General features: G+C 44.7%; 1 long non-coding RNA gene across 1 annotated transcript in view; it reads left to right on the forward strand.

The window, feature by feature from the left end:
* Positions 1-3,070: 3,070 nt before the first annotated feature.
* LOC142819172 (uncharacterized) overlaps positions 3,071-21,757 on the forward strand; it is a 54,649-nt gene continuing 35,962 nt past the window's right edge. The window contains exon 1 of the long non-coding RNA XR_012896972.1: positions 3,071-3,170. This is a non-coding gene — a long non-coding RNA (uncharacterized LOC142819172). The remainder of the gene's footprint in view (positions 3,171-21,757) is intronic.

The following is a 21,757-nucleotide window of genomic DNA, read 5'->3' on the forward strand; positions in this document are numbered from 1 at the left end:
GCCACACCCTTGATAAGTGGGCATCAGCCAACTAACATCATGTCGGACCCTGGATGTTGCTGGACCAGAGAGTGCTGGACTAGAGATGTTCAACCTATAGTGATTTAGCATAAGAATTTCACATCCTTTCGGAAGGACCTACATTTCTGTTAAATCATTATTGCATGTCTGCAGCAAGTAACTCAGAGTTGCAGAGAATTTGATAGCTTAGTTAGTCCCAAGAGATAGCAATATTCAGTTTGATGGCATGGAAGTATCTTTTAAAGATTAAAAGGACATGCATGCATTAATTCTTTATGTACGTGTACTCATGTAGACATAGATACACAATGTTAAAGTGAGCACAGATTCTTTTAATGGATGCATTTTAGATTCTGGAATAACGAATACTTCCTCCAAGGATCGGTGACAATGCAAATGCTTTTGTGGTGTTGGTATTTCCCTACTTCTCACACATTGTTTTGTGAGTTCCTTGGCACACCTGTTTCGTGAGGCCTATTATAATTCAAGGCCAGCTCTGGGTCAGCTCCTAAGGACTCTTTTCCTCTTTGAGAACCTGGATTGACTTGCTGGAAATATGACTTGATTTCTGTATTTTTCCTGGATCACAGATCAGAAGGAAGTTACAGTATGTACTGGCTCCTGAACTGAGCATTCTACTTTGCGGTTCAGGAGTGAAGGACAAGCAAAGCAGCTTCGAGATGTTTATACAGTTCTCTTTTTTATTTTTGACTATACTGAAGAGGGAAAAAATGTTTACATGCTACAGAGGATGTTTTAGCTGAGTTACTTCCTAGAGAAACCTGCTCCAAGCTTTGAGCGCTGGCAGTGAATGATCATTCTCAGGATCGTTAAAATGCTAAGTCTCACACAGTAAAATGTCTTGTCTGGGAGAGACACAGCTCCAGTTAATCATCTAATCATAGCTCACTGTATTTAAATGAAGCACCTTTATTTTAGGATCATGTCTAAATTAAAAATGGACATGCTTGAGTTTATTACAGATTACTCAATTTTTCATCGGGCAGGTAATCTTCTTAGAATATATTCTAGAAATGTGTGCCTGTCCATCCATCTGTGAGTCCATTTGCTCACAAAGCTAGGACCACCAAATTTGGTATGCAGCTTCCTCTTATTATAAGTTAAAGCAAGGTCGGGGTTGGGTTGTGCGGGGATAACGGGATGTTCATGGAAACCGGTTGTTTCCCATAAAATGGAAAGGAAGCGGTTTGATGGGAGAGATAGTTATACTGCAGAATGGCCACAGGGGGCAGCAAGGGGCCAGAAATCGGGACTAGGACAGCTATACCCCATTGGGCCAGCAGAGGGCAGGAGTGGCGAAAGAGACTGCTCTCTACTATACATTTCAGAGTTTTTCTGTTTGTGTCTGTCTGTCTGTCCCCCCACTGGGAGCCATGCACCCTTCCCCCAGCTGTGCCCACTACCTCTGCAGTGGCCATGGAGAGTGGCTTCTCTCCTGGCCCCCAGCTGCTGTGGTGAGAGAGGGCTAGGGTTGTCCTTTCTCCCCAGGGCAGTCTGCATCCTGAACCACTCCCTCCCCTCCAGCCCCATCCCAAAGCAATGATATCAATTAAGAAAAACAAAACTTATTTGAGCCATGAAAATAGTAATGAAAAGAGTGGGTTGTGTCACGCTGCAGATTTCAAAGAGACTGCTGGCATACCGGGACACGAAAATGAAAAACGATGAGGTGACCTCATGCACAGTGGACTGAGCTCCCTGGATTTTATAACATCCACTCTGGTTCCAATTTCATCCACTTGGCAACTCTTTCCTGGTGGAAATGATTTAGGCCTGAAAGCAGAAAAGCAGTGGAGGAAATATCTAAGCTATGAAATGGGAGGTTGCTTTCCAGTCTCCAGCCACAGCAAGAGGGTTGTCTGAAAATGCAATCAGGATTCAGGTTGATCAACGGATTTGATTTGATTTTATGCTTGGGCATGCTAAGTCAAAGGAATGCTCAGGGTGACTCTGTGGTTATCTCTTACAATCATATGAACCTTTGTTTTTCAGCAACAGGATGTTTGAACAACTTGAATTGTGGTTTATTACATATGCAAATGCTGAAGGAAAAAACACCCAGAGTGAGCAGTTGCTGGAAGCTGGGATTCATCGGCTGATTGATTCATGGTTCTATTTTAATTTTGCCTTTCTCTTGGCCATGTAAAACCTGCATCCCTGACAGGCTGACAGTGGGGGTGGGACATCAAAACATGGTTAAAGAAAAAGACCTGATCTGATTTGCAACGTTGAGATAATGGGTGAAATTTACACGTGTTGAGGTCCAGCACAGACCTCATTCAAAAATCTAGGTAGGTCCTCAAAGTAGACCTAAAGTCGCATGTAAGCCTATTCTTTACCTAGGGGACTGCAGGCTTCTTTTGGAAGAAGCTGTTCCCGAAGAGATCTTCCAAAAAAACTTGTCCCGAAAGAGAGCGTCCACACTGCCAAAGTGCATCAAAAGGGTGACCTGCTTTTTCGAAAGATAGCATCCACACTGAATGGACGCTATCTTGCACATAAGCTGTGACTACTACGGACAGAGTGTCCCCCAGGGCATCTGTGCTTTTTCCTCTTTCCTCTTTTTTCGAAGGAACTCCCTCTTCCCCATCCACACACGCCTTTTCCCGAAAGAGTTCTTTCGGAAAAAGGCTTCTCCCTCGTAAAAAGAGGTTTACCAATGTCGGAAAAACCCCTCTGTTTTTTCAATTTTTTTCAAAAGGACGCGACTGCAGTGTGGACGTAAGTGAAGTTTTTTTCAGAAAAATGACCGTTTTTCTGAAAAAAAAAACCTCTTTAATGTAGCGTGGCCGCCTGAGAGCAGGGAGCTACCAAGGCCTCATGGAAGGCAGATACGCGGGGAGCTGGGTATGTGGTTTTATGTTCCCTGAGTAGGCTGTTAAAGACTGGCCCAGTCAGCCACACCTAAAGCTTCTCTAGCATCAGCCTGAAGGGAAGGCTAATTGGAACACCTGCAGCCACTTAAGGTGGATAGGCGCACTATAAAAACACTCCGCCAGGGCAGGCTAAAGGGGAAGGAGAAAAGGGACGGACTAGAGGAGAAGTGAAGGAGAAGAGAGCAGCCCAGCACAGGGGAACACACCTGAGACAGCTGATATCAAGGTTTGCTCCACAGCATCAGAGAGGAGGTACTGACCGCAGGAAGTGTTGGGGAAGTGGCTCAGGGAGGGGCTGCTGCTCAGGGAGCAAGGGCCAAGCTACACGGCCTGCTTGGGGCTGACCCCACCCATAGCACCCTGGCCAGAACCCGGAGCAAGTGGGTGGGAGCGGGTTCCTCCCAACCCTCTACTCTGGCTGGAAGGGCCAATGAGGAGTGGAAAAAGAAGGAAACTGGACTGGTTAATGATGAAAGGCTCTGGTAGTGGGGTAATACTAGAAACACTGTGAGCCTCTGAGGCCTACAAAAACCCGCCAGGAAGCACAGGACCCACAGGGCTTAGCTCAGACTTTGCCACAGTAGACATAGCCAGGGTGAACTTATTCCCAGCATCACTCAGGTCTACTAGCTTGTGAATTTCTAGATGCCCTGGGTCTGATTTTCAAAAACGGCTCGTGGGTCTGGGCGCTTTCACTGTTGTGTATCCAACCTAAGCCTTCATTAAGGGGCCTGAATTTTAAAAGGCAGGCAATCAGCAATTTCTGAAACCCAAGCCCCCTTTTAAGTTGCTTTATGTGAGACAAGGCATTTCAAATCACTAGCCTCTTTGGAAACTCTTGACCTCTTTCTAGAACAGACTTGACTCTAGAACAGACTTGACAACATAATGCTGAACACAGATGAGTTTAGCCCTTCAGGTAGAAGACATAAATCTGCCCTCTGAGAGCTTTTAAAGTTTTAGAAAGGGAAGGGGGAGAGGGGAAAAGAACATTAGACTTTTTAAACATTTTTAAAAACTTTTAAAAAAAGTTGTTAGTTGCCCTCCACCCCCTCCCTCCCCAAGGAAAATTAACTAGATTGCTATGGTAGGAGTAAATAAACAAATTCAACCCAATTTCTGACTTACAGCTGCGTTGACTGGCAGAATCTTTGCTTATAATACGTTCTCTGGCATTGTGTTCCAAACTGCCATCTCCTTCATTCCACTTTGCTTCCATGGGCTCAGATGTTCTCCTCTTTTAACTCTCCCTTTATGACTCACTTTTCATTTATGCTTTAGAGCTTAATCTCCTCTCTCTCTCCCTCCAGCCTCTGGTTGCAATCTTTTCCCCTGATCACATCATACCTTTTGGCTAGATCGACACTACAGCTTTTTCCGATTTTTTTTTTTTTTTTTGGATGAGACTTTCCTGAAATTTGGCCCCTCTACACTGGGCCAAATTTTGGAAAATCCCCCTCTTTCAGAAGATCCCTTCTTCCTCTTGGAATGAGGAAGACAGGGCTTCCAAAAGAGCGCATTTGCACCTCCACAAAAAAAGCGGCAGATGCATTCCCTGGACACAGCAGAGTTTTTCTGAGATACCTCTGATATCCCGGTAACCCCCCCAGTGTAGACATACCCTTTCAGTGCCCCCACCCTGCCATTACTCACTACCTCTCCCCCCAAATTCATTCTAACTCCTAGGCAATTTAGGTATAACCCTAAGACAGTGGTTTTCAAAGTACAGGTCACAACCCAGGACTGACTGGTGGAATGTCAGGCCCTGGGTCTTGTTGCTGCAGGGGGATCAGGTGACCAGTGGGGGGCTAAGGCAGCTCCCTGCCCGTCCTGGCACTGCAGTCTGCACTGCACCTCAGAAGCTGCCAGTTGCAGGCCCAGCTCCTAGGTGGGTCTAGGGTGGAGCGCGCACAGGGCTCCATACACTGCCCCTGCCCATTGGCTGGGAATCTGCTGCTGGCTCCTTCTGTGGGCAGCAAGATCTGCGGTGCCAGGGAAGGCAGGAAGCTGCCTTAGCCCCCCTGCTGCACCACTGACCAGGAGCTGCTCAAGGTAATCCCCTCTTGCCCCAGCCCCAAAGCTGGAGCCCCCTCTTACATCCCAAAGCTCTCCTCGTCAGACCCACCCTGGAGCCCACACTCTAGTCAAATTACGGTGGGTTGCAGGCATCACTGGTTTTCTTCAGCTGGGTCATGAGAAAACAAGTTTGAAAAGTGCTGCTCTAGGAAACATGGACATAGCAGAGAAAGAAGAGGGTGCACACTGAAAACTGAGATGCACTACAGCTACACGGGTGCCTGTCCGGCAACTGAGGAAGGTTATATACGCGGTATGCTTTTGTCTCCGCTGCTCTCGGCATCTTTGCTGCAGGATTATTCAAAGGAGAGCAACATTTTCCCAGAAGGGACCTGGCCATGTGCCCAGTCCTAGATCACAGAATGAAAATGTAGGCACTGACAGATCTAGTGGACAAACCACAAACGTGTATGTGGAGGAGGGGGGGAGGGGTGAGAACAGCAAACCTCAGCTAGTGCCCCTGTATAAAACTATGGTACGCCCACATCTTGAATACTGTGTACAGATGGGGTCTCCTCACCTCAAAAAAGATACTTTGGCCTTGGAAAGGGTTCAGAAAAGGGCAACTAAAATGATTAGGGGTTTGGAATGGGTCCCATATGAGGAGAGGCTAAAGCGACTGGGACTTTTCAGTTTGGAAAAGAGGAGACTGAGGGGGGATATGATAGAGGTTTATAAAATCATGAGTGGTGTGGAGAGGGTGAATAAAGAAAAGTCATTCATTAGTTCCCATAATAGAAGGACTAGAGGACACCAAATGAAATTAACGGGTACCAGGTTTAAAACTAAAAAGCGAAAGTTCTTCACACGGCACATAGTCAACCTGTGGAACTCCTTGCCAGAGGAGGCTGTGAAGGCTAGAACTATAACAGAGTTTAAAGAGAAGCTAGATAAATTCATGGAGGTTAGGTCCATAAAAGGCTATTGGCCAGGGGGTAGGAATGGTGTCCCTGGCCTCTGTTTGTCAGAGGCTGGAGATGGATGGCACAAGACAAAAATCGCTTGATCAGTCCACCCTCTCCAGGGCACCCGGTGCTGGCTCCTGTCGGCAGACAGGCTACTGGGCTAGCTGGACCTTTGGTCTGACCCAGTTCGGCCATTCTTATGTTCTTATGCAATGCAACCGTGACAATCTGCACCAACTGAAGATGCACCTGATAGTCTTATAGTCAGTTCCTATCCCTTGCTATGATTTCCACGGCATCCTTTACTTTTAGGAACAGCATGTCCCCTGGCTTGTCTCTGGTTAACTGTCCCACGGCAGAATTAGAAGGCTAAGGGAAAACCATGTGCCTTGGTCGCCGCTCAGTGCAATTGACTCACATGTCCAAAGCTATTGGATCACATCATGGCCATTGCTTCAGCCTACTGCAGTCCCTGTGTTCCTGCTGCCTGACTCATTACTACAAAGCACTTTGAGAGAAAGTGACTAGGAATGAGCCCCTATAAAAGAGAACTCTCATCTTGATGTAATCCATGTTCCAGGGCTGGCCCGACCGGTGCGGGTGCCTACGCAGCCCGGCACGGTACCCTCCCTGGTGGAGGGCTGAAGCTGAGGGGGAAAGGGGTTGCCAGTTCTCCTGGATCGGATGCTATTTACTCCATTCAGTGCAGGAGAGCTGGTAATCTGGAGGAGGGCCAGGAGGGAAGCACATGCCACCGGCCGGAGAGAAGCGGTGCTTTAAAAGCTGGGGTGGGGAACCTAAGGCCTGGGGGCCGCTTGCCTGGATCTGGCTACTGAAGCTTGGGGCTCCTGCCCCCCAGCATTGGCAAGCCCACAGTGGCACTCCCGCCCCATACTCCCCCTGCAGCTCTCCCTGTGGGGCTGGAGCACCAGCACAGGCTCCCCGCTGTAAGGGGAGGAACCCTGTGTCTTGGAGGCCAGAGTCAGGCAAGCCAGAATTGGATCTGACCCACGGGCTCCACATGCTGCTCCCCTTCTCCCTTGCTGGTGCAGTGAAGTGCTGCCTGGGGGCTTTTCCCTCACAAAATCTACTAGGCCGGGCCCCACTAGGCTCCGGTGTGTGAGGGGAATATGGGGGAGGGTCTTTCTGCTTCTCTGTTGGTGCCATGTCAGAGAGGCGTGGAGGGGCTTTTTTGCTTCTCACTTGCAGCCCCTGACTGATTGTGGGTCAGGGGCCCCTCACCCAGAAAAGCTTCCCCAACCTGAAAGAGGAACTTCTCCTTAGCCGCCTGCTGTACAGCCACCCCCTGCTCAGTCCTCCAGCCCTTGAGGGCTGCTTGCCTTCGCCTTGTGAGTGGAGGCTGGGCGCTGAGTCCCAAGGTGGGGGGGCAGCCGGGGAGGAGTAGGAAGGGGGGGCTGGACTGGTGCTGAGCTGGGGGCCATTGGCCAGCAGATGGCACTGGAAATGACCAGAGCCTATAGGTAACATGTGGCTAGGATTGCCGGATTGTTTCAACAAAAATACCGGACACACTTGACATTACCTCACAATCTACATTACATCTTAGTTAGAAAATACCAGACATTTCTATTTTCTCAATTTGTTTCCCGAACAGAAAGCTCAAAACCGGACACCTGGCAACCCTACATGCAGCTGCATGGAGCACCATGAAATTTGGGCACCAAGTGTCCCCAAATTTCACAGAATCAGAGAATAGAATCTTAGAACTGGCAGGGACCTCGAGAGGTCATCGAGGCCAGTCCCTTGCACTCACAGCAGGCCCAAGTACCTTCTAGACCATCCCTGATGTCTGTCCAACCTGTTCTTAAATATCTCCAGTGATGGAGATTCCACAACCTCCCTAGGCAATTTATTCCAGTGTTTAACCACCTGGACAGGAAGTTTCCCCTAAGGTCCAACTTAAACCTCCCTTGCTGCAATTGATTCTATTCTATGAGTCTATGAAATTTGTGGCAACTTGGTGCCCAAGTTTCACGATGCCCTGTGCAGCTGCGTGCTTTGCTTGTTGATAGCGGTAGCCCTGCTGTGTTCTGCCCTGTGGGAAATGCTTGGCTGCATCAATTCACCAGAATGAAGTCAGAGGAAAAAAAAACTAAAGTGGATTTCTGGCTTCATTTAACAAGGATCTGTCGTTACCCCCGTAAATACCCTGCAGAGAGTATGGAATAGAATCAGAGAGGCAAAAAACTTAGGTCATCTACTCCACCCCCAGGCCAGTGTTGCCTTGTTCTCTCATGGGAATTTATTCTCACTGCTAGGCTATGTAACCATGTACTTCCTCTAACTGTTCCTCTCGCTCTCTCTGCCCCGTTCCTTCCGATTGTTTGTTACACCCACATAAACTACTGCTGCTACTACTTACACCCCTCCTCTGATCAGATATTACAAATCCCCATTTTACCTACAGGGAAACTGAAGCAAAAATACAGGCAGTCCCCGGGTTACGTACAAGATAGGGACTGTAGGTTTGTTGTTAAGTTGAATCTGTATGTAAGTCGGAACTGGCATCCAGATTCAGCTGCTGAATCTGGACACCAGTTCTGACTTACATACAGATTCAACTTAAGAACCCCAGGCGTCCCCAAGTCAGCTGTTGCTGAAACTGATCAGCAGCTGATTCCAGGAAGCCTGGGGCAGAGCAACTCTGCCTCGGGCTTCCTGTAGTCAGCGCTGGTCAGTTTCAGCAGCGGCTAACTTGGGGACGCCTGGGGTAGAGCAGCTCGGGTGCTGCCGGGCTGGTCCAGTAGCGCAGCCGCTCCTCGGCGCTACTGGACCAACCCAGCAGCACCCCAGCTGCTCTGCCCCAGGCGTCCTGATTCAGCCACTGCTGAAACTGATCAGCAGCGGCTGAATCAGGACTCCTGGGGCTGAGCAGCTGGGGTGCTGCTGGGTTGGTCCAGTAGCGCCAAGGTGTGGTGCTGCGGGACCAACCGGCAGCGCCCCACCTGCTCTACCACAGGCCCCGGGCTTTGCTCCACATCTCCCTGGTCTGCTGGGGGGGGGGGGGCACTAGCTGCGTCCCCCCCCAGCAGACCAGGGAGATGCGGAGCAAAGCGGCGCAGGACCTGGGGCCGGACTCGCGGCCGCTTCCAGATCAGCTGGAAGCGCCGCGGGTCGGGCTCCGGGTCCTCCGCCGCTTTGCTCCCCGTCTCCCTGGTCTGCTGGCTCCCGCAGCAGACCAGGGAGACGGGGAGCAGCTTTTCTCGCCCCGGAGGAGGCGGGCGGCGGGACCAGGCGTCCCGCTGCTCGAGTCCTCCGGGATGAGAAAATTACCGTTCGTAACTGCGGATCCGACGTAAGTCGGATCCGCGTAACTCGGGGACTACCTGTAATCAACAACCTCCTGTAGGCCACATAACCCAGCATTGTTTGGCTCTCAGTCCTAGATGCATTGCATTTACTCTCGTTATACGCTAGCCATAAACTTAACTGTTACTATGCTACATGCAGGGCTGGCTGCGTGCCTGTGGAACTGATGATTTTAAAGCTGCTGAGGATTAATTTAATAGCATTTATGACACAACTAATTATGTAAGGGCACCTTCAGCCTTGGATAGGCATCTTTATTATTTTAAGGCTAACTAAATAAAAATAAACCTCATTGTGTTTTCATGTGGCCTGCCAAAATGTCTTACACCAGAACGACAGAGCAAAGATGGTATGAAATAATCTCTCAAATGTATTGCATAAAATGAAGCGGCTCTTTTAATAAACCCCATTCTGTTGTCAGAATCTAATGAATGAATCAGACTACAATGCATTTGAACTGACGCATATCTGCCAATGGAACGAAAAGCCTTGTGTTGATACTCTCAAAGGTAAGTGAAAGAGTGACAGTAAGGTCTCACAAAGGAAATGATCATTACGTATTTTATACAATAGTCTCAACAACAACAATAATAATAATAAATAGTTTTGCAGGACTCAGAATGTTACATTGTTCCAGTTGTCTGTCTAAACTGGAGGCTTCCATCTTGGGACCATATGGTTGGCTGTGAGCTTGAGGAATAAAAGTTGTCCCCTTTTTTTTTTTTTTTGTCATCCAACCCAGTGTCAGTGCTCTAAATATCCGCACATAGCACGCTGCTTATAAATGGCATGGTAGCATTTGCCAGCAAGCTCACAGATGTAAAATCAGATCAAGGGGAGGTAGTAGGCAAAGCGCAGAGAGAGAGCAGTTTGGGCAATGCTTATAGACCCACTGAGGCTAGGGCTACAGTAGAGGGCACTGTTGAACTAAGGGGCACATCTCCACTTACGTGAACAGTGTAGCTGTTCCTTAGTTCAAGTTACTCTGGTGTTGCCACTGGGGGGAGTCGACAGGAGAGTTTCACCCATCGACTCCCCTTATTCTTCTCACTCTGATGGAGTACCAGAATCAATGGGAGTGCAATTATCAGTTGATTTAATGGCTCTTTACTAGACCTGCTAAATTGACCCCCAGGAGATCGATCCCCATAGCGTTGATCTCCCATAAGCGTACACAAGACCTGAGGAAGGGAGAATCTACACTGGATATGAAAGCTCTCAGGTAACACAGAACTGTGCAAAAAATACCATCTTAATATGGGACGAAGCTTAGGGCTGTTCAAATGGTGAAAAATTGTAGAGGGTGCAGAGAAGAGCGAGGAAAATATCTGAAGACTGGGAAAGCATGCCTTATAGTGAAAGACTTAACATGCTCAATCTATTTAGTTAATCAAAGAGAAGTTAGAGGTGACTGGATTATAACCTGCAAATAGCTACTCAGGGAAATTTAATAGAAAACTCTTTGATCTACCAAAAAAGCCACAAATGTTTCAAGTGCAAACACAATGCCTCCTTCATTTTTTAAAAATAAGATCTTCAAATACATTGACTTCCCCATGTCTAGCAAACTCCCTTGTTCAGGACTAGTCAGGTCCTGAGAGTGCTGGAACAGAGAGCTCTGATCTATACATAGAAAACACGATATCTAGTCACAATTTTTTTTCAATCTTTTTTTATGTAAAGAAAATGGCTTTTTAAATAAAAATGTACAGAGAAATTTTTTGTTTTTTTTCTAAATGTTTCAGATTTTTGCACAAAACTGTATTGTATTCATATTTGTTTCCTTTCCCCTTTTCCAGTCTTCTTTTTCTATTTTTCCATTTAAAAAAGGAGAGAAAGGGGCAAGAACAGGAGGAAAATATCTGAGCTAGAAACATAAAATAACCTCAGAAGCTGAAAAAACAACATTTGTCATTTTTCAGTAAACTGAAATATTTTTTTATTTTTTTCCTGAAAAAAAATCCCCTAATCTTTATTTTAGTTTTTCTTTCCCCAAAATTGCTTCCCAATCCATTTTCAACAAGGTCAGTAAAACCCTAGTGCCTTTACACAAAGATGAATACAGCAGCATCATTTATCTGAAAATTTATATTTTTGGCTACTTCATAATGTAAACCCCACCTGATTTCAAGGATCAAGGGGAGAGAAAAACCCATGAACAACTGGTATATGACTTCTACAGTAAGATGCGTGTTTTTCCTACAATTATTGACTTGTATGTTTGATCAGCATTGTTAACTATGATATCTATAAGTGCCTTAAATGTTAAACAGGGAACCAGCCAAATACTAAGATGTTTAAAAGCCATTCTTGACGTCAAACAGTGAAGAACAAATAGTCTAACTTTATGGCTGCCAGTAAGGGTTCCCAACTTTTGTGGAGGTCCAAAAAGCATTGTACTTGGTCTTGCTTTTTGTTTTTTTTGGCATCTAAAATCGGTCTGTTTCTCAGGCCACTTTTAATCTTGATCAAATATGTTTTTAGTTCAAATTGCTGATGGATGTTCCTTTAGCTACATTTCAAATATGATGGCGACATCAACAATCGACGGCCTACAGATTAGATTATAGGAAAATGATGAAGTGTAAACCAAAGCATTAACATTTCTGATTGGTGTTGTCCTTCAGCAGCATTGTTTATTACAGCACAATTCAAACCTGGAGACTTCGAAAAAGTCTTCAAAGTCCTAGGCATCACCGTAAAAATGTAGAGATTTACAGGAGATCTAATCATTAGTTTTATTTCCTTTGTTGTGTCTTTGCTCTATGTAGAATATGAAATAATTATGGAGTTACAAGGCTAGATTTTGATACCATTAACTTGCACTGAATAATACCAATATAAGTCAATAGGACTATTGGTGGAATCCACAGCTATTAAACCAGAGTAAGAGTACTAGTATGTAGTCTTCTATGATTAGCCCATTGATACAAATAGGGCTATTCTAGTAGTAAAGCACTACTCAGGGTAAGAATGTCAAAATCTTGGCACTTTATTGCTAATACTTTATTCACACTGTGTAGCATTAAGTCCACAATGTGATAATAAACATAAGTAAATGCCATTCAAAGAAGATGGAGCCAAGCTATTCTCAATGGTGGCAGGTCACAGAACAAGGAACAATGGTTTCAAGTAGCAGTGAGGGATGTCTTGGTTGGATCTTAGAAAAAAACACTTCACAAGGAGGGCGGTGAAGCACTGGAATGGGTTCCCTAAGAAGATGGTGGAATCTCCAAACTTAGACATTTTTAAGGCCAGGCTTGACAAAGTCCTCAATGTAATGATTTAGTTGGGATTGATCCTGCTTTGAGAAGATAGTTGGACTAGACGACCTCCTGAGGTCTCTTCCAACCCCAATCATCTATGATTTGTAATGTATAAGGATTTCTGAATCAGGCCTAGAGATGCCACAGTGTTGATTAAAAAAAAAAAAAGCAAAGACTGACTGAAAATGTATCTAACAATGAGCTGCTGATAAAATTCATGCTGTAGTTGGGAACTTAGTCAGGGATTTTCTATTTCTTCTTTTAAAATTCTTATTTTGTCTCTGGAATATTAGGGTATGTCTAGACTACACCTGCGCCAGTCGACAAAGGCTTCCTTGTTGACTGCAGTGCGTTTAGACTGCTCCGATCTGCCGATAAACAGCTGATCATCAGCTGGTTTGCAGAGCGCGGCAGCCATTTAAATTTAAATGAAGCCGCGATTATTTAAATCGCGGCTTCATTTCCCTATGCCGGGTAGCCTAATCTACATGCCTCTGTTGCCAGAAGCATGTAGTCTAGACATACCATTAATGTCCTACCTCAAACAGAGGATAGATCACGTCACACATTGGTTAAAGAGCTCTTTCATTAGTACAGAATCGGACCCAGAGAGCTGGTTCTGTTCATAAGCATTCCAGATAACATTCTGTGAACTTTGAAGAGTAGGTGATTGGGCAGCAAAAAGCAAATGAATTTTAATGCTGATAAATGCAAAGTAATGCACACTGGAAAGAATAATGCCAACTACACATACAAGATGATGGAGTCATTGTGGATAGCTCTCTGAAAACATCCACCCAGTGTGTAGTGGCAGTCACAAAAGCAAACAATGTTAGAAATAATTAAAAAAGGGATTGAGAATAAGACAGAGAATATTTTATCGCCTCTCTAAATCCATGGTACGTCCACAGCTTGAATACTGCATACAGATGTGGTCGCCTTATCTCAAAAAAGATACCTTGGCATCGGAAAAGGTTCAGAAAAGAGCAACAAAGATAACTGGGGTTTGGAACGGGTACCATATGAAGAGACATTAAAAAGACTGGGACTTTTCAGCTTTAGAAAAGAAGAGACTAAGGAGCAATATGATAGAGGTCTGGAGAAAGTGTCAAGTACGGAGACAGTGAATAAGGAGAAGTTATTTAGTCACCAAATAAAATTAATAGGTAGCAGATTTAAAACAAACAAAAGCAAGTTTTGCTTCATGCAGTTCACAATCAATCTGTGGAACTCCTTGCTAGAAGATGTTATGAAGATCAGGACTTTAACAGGGTTCAAAAAATAACTAGATACATTCATGGAGGTTAGGTCCATCAATATTTATTAGCCTGAATGGACAGGAACGGTGTCACTAGCCTCTGTTTGTCAGGGGCTGGAAAAGGATGATAAGAGAGAGATCACTTGATGATTCCCTGTTCTATTCACTCCCTCTGGGGCATCTGGCATTGGCCACTGCAGCAGAGAGGACACTGGGCTAGATGGACCTTTGGTCTGACCCAGTGTGGCCGTTACTTAAATGATCTTAATATAAGAATATAATATCTGATATAATTCTACAGATTGTTTTCTTCCCACTCCCCCAGCACTCCAGATGGCATGATACCATACCTACTAACATATAAAACTTGCTTAAACATTTAGTGAATTCTGCAGTTATGCGATGTTACATTTTATAAAAAAAATAAATTATTCAGAAAAGATCAAAAGGAAAAAAGAAAAGACCCCTCCAAAAGAAATCAGCAAACAAACACAATGACAACAAAAGGCCGACTCATCTGTACTCGTCATCTTCCCAACATCACAGTATTCAGAGGTGTCTGCCTTTTTGCAGACTTAGCAACTCGCTCTGATCTTAGTTTTGATAGCGCAAGTAAAATGTAAGCTGTTTGCTCATGATTTAAAACTGGTTGTGCATCCAGAAACACAAAATGTGTTGCAAGGTAGCTTACTACAGTTAACATAATTTCTTGTAGTCCCTGATGTACAAATCAGCTCATGCTGGCAGTAGAACATGGATTGTTCTTAAAACAGTTTTTTATGTCGTACTTTTATTTTCCATGGATCTTGCCAAGCAAGAATCCTTTCCAGGACCCTCTCCTCTGATCCCCTCTCCTCCCTTGGTTCTTCGTCTTTGCTTTTAGTTTCTTATTTTCCACATCTAAATTTGGCTCCTATATCCCTTCCCCCTCCCATTGGCTTTTGTAGCCGGCCGCTAACTTGATTGTGTATCTTATGCATGCCCATAGAATCTTCTCTCTCTTGCTCCCTGTAGCCCTAGTGCTCTCAATAGTTTTGCTTAATTCTTGTAATCAAGCTGTGCTACGTGACTGCATCTTTAGGTGCAGTGTGATAGACAAGGAATTGTCCATACATGAAATTGCTATTGCCTCTGACTTTAAATTGTCATAAGAGAATAGACATTAAAGACCTATTAGATCCAAGAGTCCATTCTTCTTTCTGTTTGCTATTTCTTTGAACAATCTATTATTTAATGACTGATGGAATAAACGGCCACTGCTTTCACAGAGGAAACTCTTACACTGTCCAATGCATCTTACTGTTTGGAAATTTTGTCTTAAATTCTCCCTCTTTTCTTCAGCTGTCCTCACCATCCCCTTCAGTTACCCTAAACAATTTCTCTCCATCCTTGCAATATATGCTTCCAAATCCATATTGGTAATATTCCCACTTTTGTGAACATTTAGCCAACAGTAACTGAGTTTACAAGATCTTTGATTATCCCTTCCATAGCTAGAGAAGATTATTGGAGTATTTGCAATGTTCCTAGCAAAGTTAACATATTCATTTTCACATTATAACATGCACGTTCTGAATGCTATAATCAAAAATAGCCAGAGATCTATCCACTATTGCAACACACGTCTGCATTGTAACCATTTTTATAAACTAACATTCAAATAGGAAAATGAAATGAGAGGTGGAAAATGACTATTCCTCTCTTGGCTGGTGAATAATAGTTCAGCGGCAGCCACTCAAGTTGCATTTATTTGCACATGTGATCTGACTGGCCCGCACTGTTCCAGACCAAGTACTATTAACTTCCTAAAGGGAATATATTAGAACATAATGACTCATCACATGACTTTTTTTCAGCTGGGTGTGAGCCAGGATTGTATTCCTGTAGCTAACAACTATATTTAACTCATTTGTAGAATAATTGTTATAAGTGCAAGACCTGCCCTCATAATTACACAATATATCTCAGATATGACCACTTAGACCATTGTGTATGATTAATTACATCATGCTTGGCTTACAGATGGTTGTATGTTATTGCTGAGCTTGGTATGATGACGTAGAAAGATAACATGAATAAAGAGCATGAGAGCCCATTATAGGGATGGAATATTGTCTAGTTGTTAGAGCATTGCTTGATTCTGTTCATTAAAATCACTATTAAGTCCCAATCTTGCAAACACTTGTGCACAGAATTATATGCATAGGATATTCCTACTGCTCTCATATGCAGAAAGTGTCTTTTGTATAGAAATATTTAATGGTTCAAGAACTACAAGAGCTAAAAATAATTAGCTTTAGTGTTAGTATAGCTCTCAGTTCTGCTAGTTTGATTTTTGGCAGGGTCTGTAAACTCTCTGCACAGTATGTTGGATTTTATCTTTCCAAAAAATATGCCATCGCTCAAACAGAGTGATGCAGAAATTATTGGATGAGGTTCTTTGGCCCGGATTATGCAGGAGGTCATATTAGTTTATTTTACCTTCTTGCCTCAGAATCAATAAATCAATTGTCCCTTCTTTAAAAACAGTAATTTATTTACCTCTGAAGGGTGCTGTTAAGCTTAATTAATATCTGTAAAGTGCAGTGCACTTAAATAGCACCTTTTATCAGAAAATTTTATATATATTTGTTACTGTGTTGGGTGAAAGTCCACTGCCACTTACAATAGTGCAATTCTATCAGTTTCAGGAGAAAAATTTGGCCTGCCATGTGTCTCATGAGAAGTTTGGAGGTAATTTTTGGGTAATGTTTATTCTTAATAATATTTTCATGTCAGAAAGCAATGCACATCAGTTTAAGTAAAGCGTTTATTTGAACAGATCACAAAATCATTCCCAAAATGTTTTCTAATGCCTAATATCTAAAAAGGTTTAAGATACACATAGATCAATAGAATTTCAGGTCACAAAAGAATATTGTGTTAATCTGGTTTGACCTCCAGTATAATCCAGGCTATGGAACTTCCCCAGAATAATCCCTAGACCAGATCTTTTAGAAAAAAATCTAATCTTGATTTAAAAATTTACCTTTGGTAAATTGTTCCAGCGGTTAATTACTTTAACCATTATGGTACATAACAGTGGTGATGGGGGGAGCATGGAAGTGGACAGCCTAGTGTGCTAAACATCAGACTGATCAAGTATCAGAGGGTTAGCCGTGTTAGTCTGAATCTGCAAAAGCGACGAGGAGTCCTGTGGCACCTTATAGACTAACTGAAGTGTAGGAGCATAAGCTTTCGTGGGCAAAGACCCACTTCGTCAGATGCATCTGACGAAGTGGGTCTTTGCCCACGAAATCAGACTGATGGGCATTTAAATGGCTTAGTTTTAAATCTCTAGAAATTTAAACAAGGTTTTGAATGTTCTTCATAGGAATATAACTGACTCCCTTTTGTAGTGACATCTCTGGATATGCCTTGGAGAGTTGTGTTTCTCTAGAATATTATCTGTATTTATATATCTAGAAATAGAGATCTAGAACATTAAAGGTTTATGTATATATGTCTTTTCCAGCCACTGAAATGTTAAATCAAGTTTATAACAAGTTGTGTTTCCAGCCACTGAGTGGCTGTAAATGTTAAGTGTTTTTACAGTCATTTATTTCCCAGCTGCTCAGCAGCTTTAAATGTTATAAAAAAAGAAAGAAAAGGGGGGAAAAAAGTTGCTTTTCCAGCTGTTGAGCCACTCTGAACATTTCTTCAATGGAATTTTTTTTAACTTGCTAAACCTATTTATATTTTACTCACAAAGCAAGTGCAAAATTGTCTTGGCGCTATCCAAGTCTTGTTTTTTTTTTCCTTTTTCTTTTTTTAAAACTGTAAATACAAATTCCATCCCCAAGTCTGCTTTTGAAAAAGAAGGGGCTTTAGCTTTAATGAATCCAACATGAACATTGTGAGTTCATCTTAGCATTTTGATACCCCAGCAGTACTGTCCTTGTGGTGTGTTTAGTGGAAAAAAATATTTCCATTGGAAATATGGTACTTGTGGTATTTTCAATGGAAAAAAGATATTCCTGTGGCTTTTTTAATGCAGGCAATGCTGGTCAGTCTTAAACCAGGGGGAAATATGGAGGGGGGTGGTCAGAGCTAACCAAAGTGGCGGTGAAATGGAAGAATTGCATTATGGTAGTGAGGTGGGGGAAAATGTACTAAGACTTTTTAGGGCAGGATAATGGAAAATTCTTGTGGCCCTTGAGGGTTCATGCTAGTGGTAGAAGGGAAGGTATCTGGGATAAAATGGAAGAAAAGGAGAGGCTAGAGCCAGGACGGAACTCAAGAATGGACTGAAACAAAGTTGGTGAAAACACAATTGGGGAGCAGGAAGAAAAGGGAGAGCAAAGCACGTACGTAACGTAGTCCTATTCAGTTTACAAAAGCGAAGCATATGCAAAAGTGTTCTGGACCCACACCGCTGAAATCAACAGGATCTTTGTCACTTAGGTCAGTGGAGAGTGTTCACCATCCCACCGAAACTACTCCCGAGATCGGGCTGATAACCTTCCAGAAGGTTCCTACATCATCTTTGGCATCAGGGAATTCTGAGATGCTATTTTCCCTCAAATAGCTGCTTGATTCTAAAATACGAGGGGTATGTGAGGGAGTGAGAGGAGGGCCTGGCAGTGCAGGAACTTAACAAGGCCTTTTTGCCCAATTAGCCCTGCCCCGTTTTACCTGCAGCCAATGCCAGGCCTGGAGGGAGAACAAAAGAAGGGAACCTGGCTCAGTTCAGGGCTGACCAGCAAAGAGGTAGGAGCTGGTTCTGCCGTCCGCAGGACCTGAGCCAGAACTGTTGGCTGAGTCGGCCACAGGAGGCCAGAAGTCTCCAACAGCCCGGGGGAGAACCAGAGGGAAACCCTCCTCCCCAAGGAAGGGGAATTTGGATTCTTGGGGCCATGCCTCAAACTGAAGGAGCAGACTTTGCTAAGTGGCCGGAAGTCCTACACTCTGGGCCCCCAGCTTACACCGGGACCTAACCACCTGGGTATCCCACTGCCTGGGAGACCTGGCTACAGGGTACATCTATTCAATAGGGCAAAAGTCGAATTAAGCTACACAACTTTCGCTATGTCAGTTGCGTAGCTGAAGTCGAAATAGCTTCATTCAGCTTTTGGAGCTGTGTAGACAGCAGGAAGTCAAAGGAAGAACACTCTGCCTTCGACTTCCCGTCCTTTTCGTGAAATGAGGGTTACAGGAGTCAAAGTAAGAAATCCTCCATCTCGACATTATTTCGAAATAATGGCTTGCTGTGTAGACATGCACTTTGTTATTTTGAAATAACATCAGTTTATCCAAAATAACGCTGCTGTGTAGTTGTACCTCTGTAAAAGCAGTGACACCTGAGACAGTTGTAGGGCTAAAATAAGAGGTCTTATCAGCATATTCGTTATTTTTTGTAATGTGTTGGTGGGAGTTTAGCGCTGGCAAAAGGCATCATATTGACAGTGCTGAAGTCCTTTGTTCGATATGTAAAGCTGACGAACCTAAGTCGTCAGCAGGTGAGCTTTGGATAACGGGCTAAATCCATGAGCCTCCCCTTTATGAGCGGAAAGCCAATTGGCTTAGCTAAGGCTATAGAGGAGACTTCATTCTCCCTTCTTGGTGATCTCAGTGCTTCTGGGTCACATATATAACTGGTATGTCAGGCAAGGTTCCCTAGCAATATCCCATCAGTATGCTTCAGCTCTGTGAGAACAACTTAGTTTCCATAGTCTACTGTATCCATGGAATCTCAGTTGAGAGAACCATTGTGACTACCAATTAGAACAACCCCAAGCGACTGTGTTTATGACATTTACAGCTGTCCACTGGAAACGATTTTGTTCATTAACACATTTTTAAATAGGTGCTACATTCTGGATTGCAATCCAGACCAGTGAAGTGTTGTCACCACCTGCCCTGCAACTGTGGCCACTCGTCAACACCCCTTCAGCATGCATCTTATACCGAGTGTCTGTATAGAGCTGAGACCTGCCAGCCATCCTCCAGTCAAACTCTAGTTTCCACCAATCTTGATTACTACTCCCAGGGGGTACTTCTGCACTACAGAGGAAGATCAAAGCTGCCACTGTCGATCTTCCAGGGCTCGAATGAGCAGGTCTGGTTAAGACAGCTAATCCGAACTGAGGGGGACCTCCCGTCAAGGCAAGTAGTTCTGCTTTCACGAGAAGTAAAGGAAGTCGAATGGAGAGTGTTTTTCCTTTGACTTCCTGCTGTGTAGACAGCGCCAAAGCCAAGATAAGCTACGTTGACTTCAGTTACGCAATTAACGTAGCTGAAGTTGCATATCTTAATTCGACTTTGTCCCATAGTGTAGACATACCCCGTTACACTCCCAGTCCTGAATCCCACCCTCCTAATCCCGACATAAAAACACGCATTCTGTATTGTCTAGTCTTCTTCTGGACAGTTCAGATATTTTAGATTTGTTGTCCCAGTTAGCGGTCAGTGTGTAACACTTTCCTACCTTAATTGGAGTTAACGAACAATTCAATTTAAACACAACACTGGCTTCATTTTGATTAAAGAAGGTTTTTTTAACTGCAAAGAGATAGCTTTGAAGCAAATACAAGTACAAGGTATTCAAATCTGAAAATATTACAAGAAAAATAAAGTTAAAACACTTTCTAGAACCTAAACTTAATCAACCTAAACTTGGTTCAAGGTTAAATTCTTATCAAATGTTCCCAGCAGTAGGGATGGCCAAATTCTCAAGTTAGAACCCCTCCCAAAGTCCAAAGGCTGGTTTCTTTGTCTCCTCAGGTGAAAGAGGGAGAGATAGAGATAGATAGAATGAATACATGGTACGTTTTACCCTTCCCATTTATGCTCCCATTTCATTGTCCTGAGGGTCTGCCCTCCAGCCTGCCTGCCTGCCCCAGCCTCTGGCATTACAACAGCAGGCTGGGGGAGGAGTCGGGGGGGGGGGGCAATCAGCTTGTCTAGGGGCATCAGCTTGTCTTTCGTCTTTGAGAATCTGGTTCCTCCCCAGACTTAGCCAGTAACCACACCTCAGTCAGACCTTCAGCTTATGTTCATTGTCCTGAGGGTCACCCCTAGCTAATACTCCTTCCAACTGCTAGGATGGAGATGTAGAGTCTCACAGCGAATAAGTTCTATGTTCGTGGGTGACAGATATCACAGGCTGGGAAAGGCATTGCCTTCCCAAACTACCTTACCTAGCTCTGCCCATTCTTGACCAGAGGCTCCCCCCCCCCCGACTCCTCCCCCAGCCTGCTGTTGTAATGCCAGAGGCTGGGGCAGGCAGGCAGGCTGGAGACATCTCTGCCTGTCCTCCCGGTGGTGGAACCACTCTGGTTTTCAGCGCTAGGGCTGGTGGCTCAGCTGCAGGGGAGGGACCCCTTGCTGGTCAGAATGCAGGCGGCGTAGCCCCAGACTCTCTATACCATGCCTGCTGGCCAGCTCTCCAGAGCTTCAGGGTCAGGGCAGGCTGCAGCTGTGGCATTCGCTGGCTCTCTGGAGCTCCCGGCCCAGGGGAGGCTAAGGCTGTGCTGCCTGCAAGTCTCCATCGCTCCAGGGCTGGAGGAAGCTGGGTTGCACCACCTGCTGTCACTTTGGAGCTCTGGGGCTGGGGGAGTCTGGGGCTTCATCACCTGCCAGCTCTCTGGAGCTTCAGGGTTGGGGGAGGTTGAAGATGCTACCCTACGGCAAGGAAGGGGCAAGGGTCAGTAGTCATATGGGGGGGGAGGGGGCTGGGCTACAGCCAGCAATGGCCACAGTGCTGGGGGCTGGGCTCCAGTGGGAGTGGAAGGGGTGGGATTGGGGGAATCTGCCTCATGGGATCACCCACCACATATATTGTTGCTTGTTAAAATTAAAATTGATCGGTTCCTGCCCTTCTCCTCTGCCAAAGAATGGCCGCTTGGCCAGGGATCGCCAATCAACTTTGATGACCCCTGTCTAGGGGCATCAGCTTGTCTTTTGTCTTTGAGAATCTGGTTCCTCCCCAGACTTAGCCAGTAACCACACCTCAGTCAGACCTCC

The sequence above is a fragment of the Pelodiscus sinensis genome, chromosome 20, assembly GCF_049634645.1.
Source record: "Pelodiscus sinensis isolate JC-2024 chromosome 20, ASM4963464v1, whole genome shotgun sequence".
Lineage (NCBI taxonomy): Eukaryota > Metazoa > Chordata > Testudines > Trionychidae > Pelodiscus > Pelodiscus sinensis.